Raw genomic sequence first — 17,064 nt, 5'->3', positions numbered from 1 at the left:
TACACATATTCCACTGCTGCCACCTAGTGGAGATCTTCAGTATTTGTAAGCACCACACAAAGAAGATTCCATAACTGGTTTGACACACCATACATTTACAAAAAACTAACCCCACTAATATTAACAGTGAAAGCCACGCCCATGTGCCCCTCATTCAAGAGACAATTCAATTTAGAGTTTATTATGAAACGTTACGGTATCTAGTAGCTTCAAAATAAGAAACAATTCTGGTCAATAAACCTAGAATTTAAATCAGATAATATTTTAACCTTGTGTGTGACAATATAGTGTTACAAGTTTACATGGTGTTCAAATTAACTTTACACCAGCACATACCAGTTTAACGGGACAACATGTTAAAAAAGGGTTAAGTTATTAGTCTGTTTCGGTAATCCAACCAACTACTTTGCTTCACATTTATTCATTTGGCAGACAGTTTTTATCCACGTGATTTAGAAGTGCTTAACAAAATAACAAAAACCTTGTGAGAGTAAGGATAACAAAACGAATTCAAGTCAACCTGACAAAGTGCTCAGGGGAGAGAAGGGGTGTTGGGTGGAATGCATGTGGTTTTTCAAAGTTTAGCAAGAGTCTCTACTTGTAAAGACGTGGATGACAGGCTGGGCTTGCTAACTGTGTTGTGAAGGGTTAGAATAAAATTGGGCCATTTACACCTTTTGAAGACAAAAGGTTGGGCAGTGGAGTGGTGGCAGCTGTGGGGGTGAAATGCTACACAGAACGTTTCTTGTTCTGAAGGATCTATCCAGACTTTCAAGGCCCCTCCCAAACATATAGGAAGTCGTGCTTATAAGACACACACCTCCTGATACTATGAATATAACTATATTCTTCCAATTTCTGCTGCTCTGATTTCTGTCATGGTAATTTGAAAATCTCATTACAATAATTCTTTATTTTAATTGAATGGGTTCCATCTATCAAATTCAATACTTTTGAAAACAATCGTCAGAAACAACTCAACAAATATGCAGAGTCATTGCACTGCTCTAGACTTTGAAATGTTAATAACAGTGAGACATGTCCATGACATACATTACCTTCTTTTTTATTTTATTTCTTTTTTTTGGTCTTAAGTTAGGCTACTCTGTCCACTCAGTTTTTTCTGTTTGTTTGTTGGCGCCTAAGTCTACTTGCAGGGAGCCAGTAGGTGATAATAAGTGACAGAATTGTGTCTTTGTCTGCATTCGTTACAAAGAAAGCTCTTTTCATGCCAGACAGCAACAAGACCGGACTAGTCCATTCAGTAGAAACTCTATTTGCGCATACCTACCACCATGGTGTAAAACTGCTATTGGTTGGTTCTCTTGGCATTCGTGACGTACTTCCGTTAGAGTGGATACATTTGTCGATGACTTGCAACGATTGTTACACGTTGGTTACTGGAGCTGTTGAGAGCATACAAGAGAGAAGGTAGTCGTTGTTTCGAAACACTGCATTTCATGGTTTAAGTTTGTTTTTAGATTTGAACAAGTGATTTGTAGTCGAAGTTTGTAAGCAGCAACGCTTTTACTGTACCTTAAGTAGTTTTGAAGTGAAATGTGTAAAGACGATATGGAAGTAAGAGGGGAGAAATGTATGCTTGGTCATTCTTCGATAAAAGAGATTTGTCTGAAATCAAACAAGAACGTTTTTCGGGCAAGGTTTAATGTGAAGACTGTTCGCAACTACCTCGGTGAAAAAAAAGGGAATACTCATCCATACAAGAAGTTGGGACGACGATTGAACGATGGCGTGAAAAGGCAGTTAGGCCCAAAACGTGTACCCTGTCCAGACGATTTGAAGGATAAGGCCCAGACAACTGAAGTTTCAGGACAGATGGCACCAAGAAATACGACACAGTACATCATGGATCGCGTGTATGAAGATATGTGTGACGATTGGTCAAAGCAGGAGAATTCATCGTCCGAATCATATTTCACAGAGCGTTACTTTCGTTTGGACGACGGAACACACATTCCGTTTCATGCGCAATCACCACAGCCAGCCTTCGAAACGACTCTAGACTTTCTACAGAGAGATTTCGACAATGTTGTATTTTGGAACGAAATCTGAGGCCCGATGCTGACGTTCTGCCCAGTGAGCTGAACAGGCCCGACCTGGACGTGTAGGCCTTCTCGGCCAGCTGACGTTGACAGTGAGCACTGGCCAAAGACAGAAAGTGCAATGTTAGTATCATGTTCCTACATTCTATGTAGAGGGTTGAATGTATTTGCTATCTGAAGAGCCAAGAACATTAGGCCTATGGCCTCCGTGCCTATATGTTGAAGTGTGTATCACGTTTTTGCCATGTGATTTCATTGTCGGGTTTTCCTATTCCCAGTGATGCACCGACGCTGTCCAAACGTAAGGGGGAGCTATCCGCTTAACCCTACAGTAACAGCTGCGCACTGGGAGCCTGAGCTGAGCTCTGCCGTGGCCACCGCCCGTGGTCTCCAGGTAAACCTGTCTTTTCGTGAGGTATACGTGGCATGTTCTAACAACGATTCGTGTCCATCTATGGTCATATCTTTGTAACAGTGTGTCAACATAGTTACCAAGGGTGTTAAATTACTGTCTTGTTACATGTTGCGGAGAGTTCGCTGTAGTTGCAACTGTTGTGAGAGACTTTTTCAGGTCACCCGCTTCGCCGACCCTCGGCTGATTCACAGCAGCGCAATCCGAGCCTCATCAAGACCCGACATGTTGGTAATTCACCCTCCATTTCCAGCGTTATATCGGAAGCCTGCCTTACTGTAGGCCTTTACTATATTGGCTACTATGGCAGTGTGTGGATTTAAATAATAAGAATGTCATTCTTATTCAGACTTAAAGATGCCGTTGAACAGACTGCAAATGTGTGTGTTGGTTGAATGTGTGATGCCTACAGAGTGATGAATGGTAAATAAAAATATATTATACGTTGAATCTGTGTCACATTTTATGGTTAACTTGTGAGATCACTTTGTTAACGTGTGAGATCACTTTGTCGATTTTTCGGTTTTCATGAAACGTAAGAGTATGATAACTGCCAAAGCACTCGGTAGTGTTTTAAATGCGGAACAGAAATCTCTTTTTCAAAGGGGGAATTGCAACATACCAATGCTGGGTGTCATTTGTCACAAAAGGGCGTTTCTGGTTTGCATGGCGTTGATTCCGCTCTTGGCTTGGCCCACCAGCTTGTATTGAGTAGCTTCGTATAATTAACGTTACGTCTACAATATTTGAGAACCATTTGATTGCCCAGAGTCAATAATAATAAAGACAATATATATTTTCAAGGGCACCCTTTTGAGCATGGCTTACATTTTAGCATGTGGTAGGCGTGAATTACGGCAGTATGTTGGTATACAACATAAGCTGAATTTAAGGTGATTGTGATTCCGCCAGATTCTACCACTTACATCTGCTTGGGTTATAACTTGAGGCCTCTAATATTGAGAATGGCGTTACTGCGCCATTACCCTCCCCCACTTTTCAATACCCTGTAGTCTACTTTATCAATATGCAGATAGGGCAGCAGACTCCTCCCTGTCTTGCAATGGTGGCCGCTGTTACAGCCAATGCCCCGTTATTTAACAGCGATTTCTGCGTTATACATTCAAATTTAAAGCAGCACTAAGGATTTCTGTTCCAAAACTAGCAAGCTAACTACCTAAAAGTTACGCAAACACCACCAACAGCCCGATTATCACTGATAGAAGCTCGCAAACACACGAACTGGTGTCTTTTGGCAGTATAGCTGGCGATGTCATGCTGTGAAAGCGTTTCTTCCATTTTTGCAGGGTATTCGAGCCCGGTATACAGAACTACATAGGGCGTATCCTGGATGGCTATTGGGAAATACACAGGTGTTTATCTGTCCTTCACATGACCATATTTTATCAAACTGAATTTGAGGATGTTACCAAAACCAGTTCCCTGGTCATACCGCAAAAAGTGTAAAATTGTTGCATAGTGTTTAAGAATACAATTAAATGTCTCGAAGTTGTCCTATTACAAGGTATTTTGCCATGCGGACGACAAAGAAACAAGCACCTGGGTGAAATGGGGAAATGGAAACTGCAGCCCCAAAAGTGCAATATGCTCATTTTTACTGAAGACGAAGTTGTTTCCCACGCTGCAATAAATTGGTGCAGTTTATGCGTTGAAATGAACACCAGCAGGAAAGAGGTGTCTAGGCTACCATAGACATATCTGTATACCGGTATGTCTATGTAGGCTACTGCCACCATAGACATATATAGACAGACCTATCTATATATGTCTATGACTGCCACACACCGCTGGGTGGAGCTAGCGAACAAAGAATCGGTAGCCTACAATGTTGTTGGAGAAATGGTAAGCATAGACATGTATATATGTCTATGATGGTAAGGACTTCGTGGGTAGTTCAGGCTGTGAGTTATCTTAAAACCCTCAACGTCTCTTTTGTGGTTCATATGACATGATGAAAGCTCTTGCTAAAATAACAAAAGGGTTACATTCGACTCGAGCGAGGCCTCATTTCAGGAGGTACAAGACTAGATAACGTTGGTATACTAATTGTTATTCATTCTATGTACCTGTATGGAAGATGTGAAGTCCTAACGAACACAGTATTTATGACTCACGTCCATATTTTATGTCAGTTACACACTGAGTTATTGTTCTATAATATGTCGGTATGTTCTCTAATTCTACGAAACATGTTATACGCACGCATTTCTGAAATGAATCCTACATGGGCTCCTGGCCCTAGCATCGAAAACCTTATTTAGCCAAATAAGACCAGCCGGTCGTTTGATTTTAAGTACCCATTCACATAGGCTACATCCTTAGATTTATAGCTCTGCCCCACGAGGTTAATCCGAATAACAAAGGACATTGAATGTGTTGAATTCGCCATACACATTGTTTCTGTCTCGGAGAAACGGGTTCAGCACCTTTTCACACATCCTAAAGAGAAGGTGTGGTCTCAAATGTTTACCATTTTATGACGGTAAAGCGTTTTCACAGGTTGCTGTCTGCTCTTATTTTAATCACTACGTGGGAGTGACGTAGTAGGCGAATATAATGTAGCCTACCTGGAATTTGTCACTGACAGGATCTGACGGTGAATGGTTTGTAGAAAAACAAGTTTGTTTCAAATCACAAATGTATCATCTGTGACGGCATGTCAGATGTTTTCTACCCACTATGAAGTGCTATCACTATACTAGATTTACTCATCTCACAATGGACTCTAGTCTGGGAAAAAATATTTTTGAGTTTCCCTTAAACGGTGAGTCTCAAATTGTATACCAAATACGTATTAATGTTGTGGAAACAATCATTACATTTCTAAAAATAAACATGTATTGATATATGCCTATAATCATGGAGCTCTTCTTAATCTGCCCAAGTGGAAACATAGTCCCGTAATTTATTATTGGTCTGTTGATGTATGCAAACCTCTTAGTAGCACACATCTAATTTATGTTATCTTAAAATGTCTTACTTTTGGGTCTGTGTGCCCATAGTGATAGCAATCCTGTCATACTATGCAAAGTTAAAATCTCCCACGAGCAGCTGCATGAAGGAAGAGGTTTCAAAGAAGAGATAAAGACCATAAACGGTTTATGAAATGGGGATTTCACATCTCTCCCTAATCTGTCACTCTGTCATTGTCCAGGTATGAAAGTCAAACAAACTCTCCTCCAGAATGATTTCCCTTCTATTCCATTAATGCAGAGGATTTTGCATAAATCCTAATTCTTAATCTAATATTAATAATCACAGTAAGATTGCAATTGCAATCACAATTGTCTAGGGCAAATGTATAGACAACAAAGTCCACCCCTCTCATCTCGTCAATAATATATTATTATGTGTGGTATGTTAATTTATTCACGTATTCTGCTTATTTGATTGTCTTCTTTGTGGTGAGCAAATCTGTCAGCTTTTGCCACTTGGTGGCGCTGCTGTGTCGCATTACTCCTGCCTGATCCGTAACAGTGAGCTTTTTTGGTCTTCAGGTCACCATGAGAAATGAGGGCTATGAGGTGTTGATTATCCAAGAGCTACATTTAGATTGTAGCATCTGTCTGTGAGGGACACACAGGGTTTATAAAGCAAGACGAAAGGGGCAGGCTACTCACATTACACAAACAATGAGTCCAGAGAGTAGGCTCCGAACACAGAGCGACCGCAAGATAGCACACTGGGTTTCTTGTCCTTGCAATTTGCAGCTTTCCAGATTCTTTTTTTAATCATTTGGTGTTGCTGCTGAAATTAGCAACAGTCTTGGCAGTGGCAGTGACTGACACATCCATCTCTTGACTTTATTGCAGCTGGCCTGTGGTTCACTCATACCAATCTTCCCTGACAACTGTTGCCTCCAGGCTTGTGTGCCAATAATAATAGATATGACAATTTGCCCAGAGTCCTTCCATAACATGGTAAAATGAATGACAAAAAAAAATGGGCTCCGGCAAGTGGATTATCACGTAAAATATTGGACGTGGAATAGGTCTCCCTCTCTGAGCACACCCATAAACGTTTAGATTTTTGAAAGTTTGGCTAGAAGACCCATCTCCTCCTTAATCTCATGGCAGTGGTCCAAATGGCTGATTAGCGCCTTTGCTCTCCAAGGAACTGGACGTGACTCCTTTTTAATTAGGGTTGATAAGAACATTGCTTGTGTGTCTGCACCAACAAAAGTGAGAGCAAATTGCAGGAATCGGCTTAAGCTAAGCTTTGTGTGTTGGGCGGATGAGGGTAATCTCTTTAAACACATTGGCAGGGTGTAGTTTATGTTGACAAACTTGTACAAGGGAAGGTGCTTAACATCTTGTGATAAGACAATAAGCTAAACAGATTTTTTTTTATGCATAAACAAACAAAAGAAGAAAAAAGTGAACAGGGTATTTTTAGGTGGAGGAAAGAAATAATTTTTTTATTTATTCATTCATTTCCTCTTCATTGTCAGTAGGGCAACATTTGGGTTTTCATCATCAAAAGTTTGTGATGAAAAAGGAAGTGATTGTTGCTTTTTCTATGTTAGAACTAAGAGAGCGGTTGAGTCGGGTTAAAGATGCCAGTGGAACCCAGGAGGAGCGGACTGCAGTGTCTAGCGGCTCCTCTCAAACAGCCAACCAAATACACAATATACTGACACAATACAGTATGAATAAATCACCCTATTACGCTGTGGGGAGTTAATAGAATGATATTGGGCTTTTGAGTACTATTTAACTGGGCACAGTAGTGGGTCCTGGCATTTCATTCAGTAAATATTTATAGGGTGTCTCTGGTGATGATAGTATGCAGGTGAATGTATGTACTACAAAAGCAGGATTTCATGATATATCTTTAGTACTAAAGGACTGATGCCAGCTGAAGTATGCGCTAAACGCTGATAAACGAAGCATCTAATCTGAGATCTAAAATGGTTTCTCTTAGGAAATATATTTTTCAGACATAACAAATATGTTGGCAAAGAGGGAAAACCTGAAATGTCATGGATTTGTTTGTCATCTTATATCATGAAAGAAGGGCTCTACTTTTTCTGAAATCCCAGCGTTTACTCCTCAGGTGATTTCTTGCACCCACCAGCAATCTGTTGGGGGAAAAAAGCTCCATCGACATGCAGCTGAGTAGAATCTGTTGGAATACAGGAGAGGGGAAAGCTATGGGCTTTTACACGTCATAGTGAGTGAGAGTGGTGACTGTTTTTGGAGGTGCTGGTGTTGGGGGGTTAAAGTGAGAATATGTGCGTAAGTGAGAAAGAGAATACGTAATAAACCTCCATTGTGCTTGTAATGCTCTGACCTTCACAGGGACGGGATGAGCCAAGCCGAGACCCTGGTGGCAACGGAGGTGGACGTTTAGGTTCAAGTGAAAGGTCGCACAAAGGTTACATGTTCACATGCGTTTAATCGTATCCAATATAAAAGAAAATAACTACAGTCCCCCCTGGATGGCTCCCTCCTTTGGTCGGAGCTTGACACCCCCACCCCCACCCCCACCCCCCTTCTCCATCACAGGCCCCCGGGTTCGCTCTAGTTACTTCAAACCAAAGTAATTACACATGTACATCAGTCAGCCAGCATGACAGCTCCTGCTCCCCGGCGTCACCACTGCTCTTGCTGCTATTGATCCTCATCAGGACCGCGCGCTCGTGTGACGGAGCACTGGAACCTGGAATGCGTTTGACAAAGACGAAGTCAGGTGCGGTGGTGGGGATGGGTGTTTGGGTCGGAATATTTTTGCGGCGACCTAATTGAAACCTTGCGGCTCGTCAGCTCCGGACGCTTTAATGACTCTACGGGTTGGAAGTAGGGCATGGGCAAGGAGGACGGGGGCCAGTGACGCCATCGCACGCACCTTTGGGAATGCCCCCCCACCCACCGTGCCTCGTCTGCCCTGCCCCCCCCCTGCTCATTAGTCTATCCAGACAGCAGCATGAGCGCCTGCGTGTGCCCACATCTATTTCTGTCCATCCCTCCCTCGCCTCCCCTCCCCCTTTTCAAAGAGCTCCGACCCTCAGTCCTCCCCCTCCCCTCCCTTTCCTCAGTCCTCCCCCTTTCCTCACGACGACCCCTCCACCCAATCAGGAGAGGCGAGTGGCAGACATCCAAGCATCACCAGGGAGGCGAGGCGAGGCAGGTAAAGAGCGATCTGACGCTGGAACCTGCAATTGGTGCCACTCTGCCCTAACTGTGTCAAGGACACTCAAGCTGAGGCTGACACACCTCAACTCTGAGGGATCCTGGATGAGCTGACCCCACAGAGGTGAGAGAGGACTCTAGGACTCCATGCTTAGGTGAGGCCACACACATCGTCTCAGTCCTATAAATGGTAACAGAGGAAAGGGAAAGGAGAAATGCGGGTGAAGCCACCACCACCATATCTAAGGCCTGTGCCTGATGTATACGTTTTAACACTCGAGTAAGCAAAAGCCAATGTGACTTACACACATAGCAAATAGATCTTATTCTGAAGGAAGAGGCCTTGAAAACGAATTGACGAACTCGCCTTCTTTCCTCGAGCACATCTCTTTGTGCCTGTGACAGTCTATTACTGATCTGTTAATGAACTGCCTAATGAATGTGTCGCCGCCCGTAGGATTTACTTGAGGACGATGTCTTAGTTCCCAAGCCGGCTGAATGCTCAGTGTTGCTGAATGCTCTTTGTGGCTCCCAACACACCTGGCATAGAGCAGAATGGGAAAAGTGAGTGTCGCTCCTCTTAATGCAGGGTGAACTCTGTGCCGTGTACGCACCATATCTCCAGATGAAAAGATCCGGCAGCGTGTCCACAATCAGCCCCCTGCACTCCTGCCATTCAGCCAGGCAGAGATGTGTTAAGATGACCTTTAAAAAAATCTTTCCATGCTCTCCTTCTCTCTCTCTCTCTCTCTCTCTCTATGTCTCTGTCTCGGTCTGTGTGTATGTGCGCATGTGCTCTTTGATGTGTGTGTGTGTGTGTGTGTGTTGGTTCTGTGACTTCATCTTCCCAATCAAACTGAGATGTGAAGATTCATTATTTGTTTGTGTCTGAGCGAGTTAGAGTTTGCATTTTTCATAATGCAAAACAGTGAGATTGTCAGGTTCACTCATTGCATTTGCTTAAAGCTCAATCTCACCACAATATGCTAATTGTAGAGTGTGAAGGACTGTCAATACAGGAACAATGGTGTTCCCTTCTACAATATTACATCATGTGGAAATAACCTCTTTAATCACAGAAAAACAAACAAATGAGAGAGTGTAGTGGGAGAGCGAAAATGCCAACAGGAGAAGAGAATGGCATTGGCAGTGAATCTGGTGCACGAGGAGTTGATTGTTTCTCTCCAGTACACACCTGTCAAGAGCTGCAGGTAGGGGACCAGAGCTCAGTACCAGGAACACTGCGACCCTGTCAGACACCTCCCTGAGACACTGCATTACAGGAGATGGTGTGCTCTAATCAGAAATGCCATCAGAAAAGCTCTAAAAATGGCACCTTGTTTGAGTGACGCCCCTAAGCCAGGGAGACCACTGGAGCTGTTACTATGGCTTAGCCTGCAGCATGACAGATGAAGGGGATTGAGACTTGTTCTTTTTCTTTGGCATTTCACACTGTGCATAAAGGATCAATGTTTTACCCACCCTCAGGGTTATACTCCATAGATAATACTGACGTAAAGGAGCTCTGATGGTGTCTTCATTTTTTCCCCCCAGGTGCTACTGAAGGCAGGCAGCAGAAGAAACTCATTCAGAGCACAAATGGTTCCTGTTTAATAAAGCCATTCTCTTTCAAAAGCAAAGTCCTTGACTTTGACAATGAATATTGTGTGTGCAGTCATTGCATGCGTGTGTGCGTGCGTGCGAGTTTGAATACAGGCTTGCATACAGTATATGTGGCTAAACATACACAGGGGGGAAAAAAATCACCTGCAAAATAAAACCCTGTAAATTTCCAGTGACACGGTGCAGAAAACCTAATCACATACTCCTGCTCCTCTCCGTAAGCAATCGTGACCTTGCGGTGACAGGCAACCCGCTCCATCCCTGCCCACTCCTCCTGACGGACCGAGCCGTGACAGACGCCGCCAGATGCCCTCCCCCTGCCAAGGATGGATGGATGATTAGAGCTGTCCACTCCAGCCCTCCCACTCGGTTCCCTCTAAAATAGGCTGGCCAACCAGGGGAGCCAGGAGGAGACGGCGACAGCACTCCAACTTCAAACAGCTCGTGACACTTGTCAGGTCATCCGTCATTTTGATTGTCGCCTGGGTGTGTCAGCAGTGTGCATGATGCGATATGAACTGATGGGGAAATTGGTGAGTTTTAGATGCCCTGCTTGCAGTAATTACAGGTCCCCACAAAATGGCGCAGTAACAGAAACAAAAACGTATTAAAAAAAAGGCGTATACCAACAGTGCAAGCTGAGAGCTTGTCGCTGACCCCTCATGTTTTCCCTTATTTGAGGTTCTTCGCAGTGTGACTGCAGGTGACCTGAGATACTCACGCCATCATCTCAAGCAGGGTGGGGGGGGGATGTGTGTGGGGGGGCATGAATTTAGTTGGCATTCCCCGCAATGCCACACCATCTTGGCGGCGGGCGCTTGCAAGCAAACAACAGATGAGAGGTCTGCACCCCTCTGGCTCCCTCATTCGACTGCCTCCACAGCATCTGTCCTGCTGTCAGTGTGCATCTCCTGACGAACCGCTCACAATAATTACAGGCACGATAAGGACAAAACATTGCATTTAATTACCTCTCTCTAGCACATGGTCTCAGCCAGCGTAAAAAAAAACACACTGCAAAAAAACCTCTGAACTACTATGCAGCTGTAAAATGATGCCTGATACTTTTCATCTGGAAAAATGGCACTTACATAAACCCCAGCGTCCTCAGTCTCTCGGCTATTCGGGTAATGTGACTCATTTCTCGTTAGAGGAGTAAGACTTAGCCTTGCTTTTAATTACGCTCTGCAGTAGCCCTGACCAGGGACTGAGACCTAAGACTTGTGGTCAGTGAACCTCAGCCTGGCCTGACAAATAATCCAAATATGGCATCTGAGAATAGCCAAATATCCTCCCTCAGCATGGACAGGACCTGTGGTTACACTTGTGTTTACCCAGTACACCCACAGCCACAAGGCCAATGTGTGTGTGTGTGTGTGTGCGTGCACTTACTCACACCCAAGGCTGGATGGTGAGGTGTGGTCCCACCTTGGCTTCCATCCAGAGTCTGCTCTGCCGATGGCTAAAACACTCTCAAAAACTGGGGCAGCATCACCAGTAAAGTTTATTCCGTTCACTCACTTCTGTTGAGGTTTGTCTTGGTGCATATTTAGTTTTCTCTCTCTCCCTCTCTCTCTCTCTCTTTCTCTCTCTCGCTCGTTTTTTTTCCCCTTCCCTGTCTTTCTTTCCATTCTGTGACGATGCTGAGCCTTGGGAATGGTTGCTATGGCAACGGTAACGGCAGCCAGGGTAACAGCTGAGGCAGTTTCTGAGGGAGCGGCTGGGACCAGAGCCTCCAGAGGGAGTCAGGGGCGGGGGGGGGGGGGGGGTTGCTGTGCTCTGAAGCTCTCATCACAGCTTGCCTTAAGAGAACAGAGGTTGCCTACTCTGCCTACTCATGGTCAAGTGGTCTGTGACATTAAAACAATATACAATCAATATACAATATACATTACATCCTTCATCAGACATTATTATCAATTAGGAGTGCTTGTGGTATTTCCAGTAAATATGACTGTTGTAAAATCTGATCTATGATTCCGCCTTAGTAGAGACGGACATGGGGCGTTAATACATTTCTTTCTCTGCTATGTCAAGTCCATGTATGGCTGATTGTGTTACTCTGAGGCTTCAGTAGTTCATGGACACTGGAGTTATTTCAGAGATTTTGTATCTGTTTCACAGCCACGGCTCAACAGCACTCTTCTGACTTATTACCAATATAAGGGCATGGTTCAATCAAACCATAAGGGTACATTGTAGTCCATGGTACATGTTATTTCCCTTGTGTCAGCTAAACATACCTTGAAAACTAATTTCTTTACCCACTGGTGAACAGCCTTTTTAAACCTTACTGGTGTAATAAGAGTGGTGTTGTGTTCCAAGTTGCTAGGACACACAATGTAGCTACAACTGCTGCTAACATCCAACTAGCTAGCTGGAGTAAGGTTATACAGTAAAACTGTTTGTTTGTGTGTCAATGGTGTGAATGTTCTTTATCTTTAAAATTCAATATGTCAAATCCAATATGTTCCAGTATGTAAAATGTATACTATGATGTTTGGGCACATTTTGTGTCCTGACAATTGAGCACTTCACCATATACAGAATGGGGCTAAAAAGCTCTGTTAATTGTCCCACAGTCAGACATTGGGGTACCATGCTGGTTGTCCATGCCATTGACTCCTCACCCCAAGCTGTGTCCATACCTGCCTCAGTGGCTCCAAGGAGGTCATATGACACCCAAAACATTATTCACACAAATACATATAGGCTATGTACCTTTATGTCAGTCAATGGCTTCTGTCTGACCTTAATGTATGAAAAATAGTGCTGTCAAACGATTAAAATATTTAATCGCGATTAATCGCATTTATGTCATAGTTAACTCACAATTAATCGCGATTAATCGCAAATTTGTATCTATTCTAAATGTCCCTTCGTTTATTTATTTTTTCCATCATTTTATTTTTATTTTAATGCCCTTATCAAGATGGAAAAGTGAATTGGCTTGCTGGGAACATAGCAGTCAGGCCTCTTATTTCAGAAACAATGAACCGTAACAGTTAGGTTACCAATAAACGGTAAGCCTACTACTTCTTTGCTTTCAGCCAGCTGCCTGTTGACATTTTCAGACAACAGTGAAGCTCGCTTCTTTTGCACTTTTTATCATCCATCTCACCGTATCACGCTCACCATTCACTCAAACCGTAACGTTAGCCTACTACACAGTTTGCGAGGCCAAAAAGAACGTTAATCTAAAAAAAAAAAAAAAAAAATATAAAAAAAAAAAATCGCGTTAATCTTGCGATAAAAAAATTAACGCCGTTAAAATGGGTTTGCGTTAACGCCGTTAATAGCGCGTTAAACTGACAGCACTAATGAAAATACTTCTGTGCGTCCACACAGAATATATTTGCTGGTTTCAGCTCCTAGGCTCCTAGCCTTACAATCCATATCAGGTCTCCAAGGAGGATTAAGTTCACCGAGAAGGCAGCAAACAAGCCGTAGCGGGACAAGAGCAGTTTCCCCCCCTCTTTACAGATCTACACAGTATTTATAGATCTACACAGTATTTACAAATCTACACAGCCACTAAGATCTAAGGTGTGCCTTTCACGATACAGTGTCCATAAGTGCCACTGTGACAGTGGGGGGTGGGGGTTGGGGTCATCCCAGGTAAGGCTCATTCATATGCAATAAGCAGCACAATGATCAATGTATTATGATGTGGGGGGTGCATAAAGGATCAAACTTTGTGCACGCCTCCGCTGCCATGGATTTTATTTCAGCACTTTGGGTCTATTTTCTGTCTCCGAGGAGGCCCACGTCAAGTAATTGGCTCCTGTCAATATCTACCTGTGAGTTTTGGTGGCAGCTAAACAAGACACAGAGGTATTGATTCCAGCGGCAGGCGCCAGGGACAGATTGTCCAGCCCCCCCCCCCCCCCCCCCCATCTCTTCCCTGCGGGTCTGGAAGGCTACCCCAGCAAGCTATTTCTCACTACTGACAGCCAACGGCCCACTCCAGTAGGTGCAGTAACACATGTCACACTGCCACATTGCATCTCACCCACTTCACCAATTACTCTGACTGGATGCTCTCTCGCTCTCTCTCTCTCTCTCTCTCTCTCTCTCTCTCTCTCTCTGTCTGCTTCTCACTCACTTTAACACTACCACTCGCTCACACTGTCTTTGATGAACACACGCACACACACTCATTTTCTTTTCTCCGTGTCTCTTCTCTCTCTCTCCCTCACACACGCAGATAAAAAAAAAGAGACACACGGGACAGTTGGGGCAGTTGATCAATATTTCTTTTTATATCTGGGGGGGGGGGGCTGGCTGTATTGAATTGATTTGTAGGAATTCTGTGAGGAGGGAAATTAGTGATATTCCGACACAGTGAAAAACAAGGTGCAAACAAAATGTGTGAATCAAATCTATTTCACACTGAGGGCTGCCAGCTTGACGCAGAATTCATGAGGTCAAACGGCTTGGGGCTAATCAGAACCATTCCTGAGGACTAGTGCCCACTGAAATATAAATTCATGATCCCTGTATCTCCTTCACAGGCCTTTCTAGACATGTAACACTCACTGTTTCACGCAAGACCCGTCCAATAAACAAGGTGGATTGTGTTACCTGTGGCTGTGTTTTATTTTTTTCAAAACTAACAAATTCAATAAAGTGTCTTCAGTGTTTTTTTTGCTAATTATCAGAGCCGCCTCTGTGAGAAGGAGATGGGGCAGAGATAGGGATGTGGAGAGAGAGAGATAACGTGGAGCGGTTCATCGCTCTCAGCCCGTCACAAAGCCTCAGCAGCTTGTTGATCCCAGCAGCTACCGCCCACTCAGCAAGGCCTCTGCCCGGACAGAAAGAAAAAGTAATTAAGGTGACTTGTCATTTTGTCATCTCCTATTTGTCAACAAACATTGACTGATGCCTCACAATGCATTGTTGTGTCAGTAACACTGGCAGGAGCTCAGCACCAAGGGTTTCAAGGTTAGCATACAAACTAGCAGTGGCTCGGGAGGATGGTCTTGCATCCCGGCTGGGCAGGTTTGTTTCAAATGATGGCTCTGGCTTCTCCGTAAGCTAGCTGCTATAGCTAGCTGGACTCTTCTCAGGATAGAGTGAACAGTATGTGTACTGACTGCTCCCTTCCTCCCCCACTGACTGAAGGTCTTCAATGAGCCTCTAGGATCTTCTCTGTGTGGCATGTCAGCATGGGATGGACTAGATGCACTATCTTCATCTATGAGTTCTATCCACAGCACGTTAAAAGCACAGAAACAGAATGGTGAATAGGCTACTGGTAATTAATTCAAGGCAGCATGCCATGGCTCCTTGTCACTTCCACTCACAGTGCTTTGTGATTGACTCAAGTAATGATTGAAATTATAGTTGTGGGCAACTCTTCAGAACACTTTTATAGAATTAGAGTCAAGCTATTTCAGACATCTCTTACGTACTCTCTCATTTAGAGGTATGAGAGTCAGCTAGAATGTTCTTTTCATGCAAAGTTCAGACAGAAAGTTTTTGGTTTCCCATGGTGAGAACAGTCTCTGTTTCCTCTCGGAGCTGCCACTCCATCTTTAATTATGTTAATATGATTTAGGCGAGAACCACAGTGTGCACTTAAATTATGCATTTCCAGGGGCTTCGAGGGGGTGGTCAAAATGGTTCACAGTCAGTGCATCTGGAGTGCCTCAAGATTATTGTTCAAAATACAGGTACCAATTGAATTGAATTTAGTGACTCATTCGTTTCTCTATTTATTTTCTTCCACGAGTCTAGACAAAAGAAGGCAAACGGCACTGTGCCAGCATGAAAATGTAATTTTTCTTTTCAATTTGACGCACAATTGAAAACCAATTGAAAGGACACATAACTGTAAAATGTTTCATTGGAATGTATTTATCAAGTGGCATATGGCTGCAGGCTTTGGAATGATGGTTACGCATGTAACTGCATAATCATTTCTACGTCTCTAGTGCACAGTGGCAGCTCCTACAGCATAAACAAATTCATCTTGGATTTCCCTTTATGGTATTGTATACGCCACAAACCATACCATAGTCAGAGTATACAGACCATTTAAAGCCATATGGAAGGAGGTATGTGTATGTGCCGCATTGACAAATCTGCCTCTGAAATCATTCTGTCCAGTTCCAAGAAATCAGAGATCCACAGAGCCTTGGCTTATATGTATATCTCCTGCACAAATGTGCCACAGCTGAGGGTCTTGCATGCCACTTATCAAGGATGTAGCATTTCCTCGTCATTCAGTCATTAAGATATGGAGAAGTACTAACTGAGTGGGATGAAATGTTGGGTCACTGCTTCCCGGGGTGAACGGAACAAAAGTTTAGTCAGGTCAGATGTGCGTGCGTGCGTGCGTGCGTGCGTGCGTGCGTGCGTGCGTGCGTGCGTGCGTGCGTGCGTGCGTGCGTGCGTGCGTGCGTGCGTGCGTGCGTGCGTGCGTGCGTGTGTTACTTCCCTCATCCAACAATGTGGCTCTTTGTTACAATTTCTTGGTTTCAGATGGGCAGGAGCATCTTCCAACAACAGTGCATGGCTCTTTGTATGTGGTGCTTGACAAAGGGTGATGAAACAGGGCTTTCTGGAAGCAAAGAAACAGGAAAATAGCACACAAGGAAAGACCAAGAAAATGGAATACGTTGCTGAAATAGCTCCCATCAGATGAGCTGACAAAGGACACAAACACATCACGTTATGAATGTTTGAAGCGCTGAGCCATTTTCATGAATAGGAAAGCATAATGCTTGCTCTCAGCTGAAGGCACAGTTGTCTGATCACTGACAACTGCATGGTTCTGACACAGCGAACCAGACACAGTCATTGATAGGTG

The 17,064-nt window shown here is 43.8% G+C and overlaps 1 long non-coding RNA gene across 1 annotated transcript; it reads left to right on the top strand.

The window, feature by feature from the left end:
- The first annotated feature begins 556 nt into the window (after positions 1–556).
- Positions 557–2,925, top strand: LOC116224151. The gene is made up of 2 exons (XR_004165460.2): positions 557–2,186; positions 2,342–2,925. It is a non-coding gene; the product is annotated as an uncharacterized LOC116224151 (long non-coding RNA).
- The last annotated feature ends 14,139 nt before the right edge of the window (positions 2,926–17,064 follow it).

This window comes from Clupea harengus, chromosome 16, assembly GCF_900700415.2.
Source record: "Clupea harengus chromosome 16, Ch_v2.0.2, whole genome shotgun sequence".
Lineage (NCBI taxonomy): Eukaryota > Metazoa > Chordata > Actinopteri > Clupeiformes > Clupeidae > Clupea > Clupea harengus.
The sequence above is the reverse complement of the archived record's forward strand: the minus strand, read 5'-3'. Positions and strand labels throughout refer to the sequence as shown.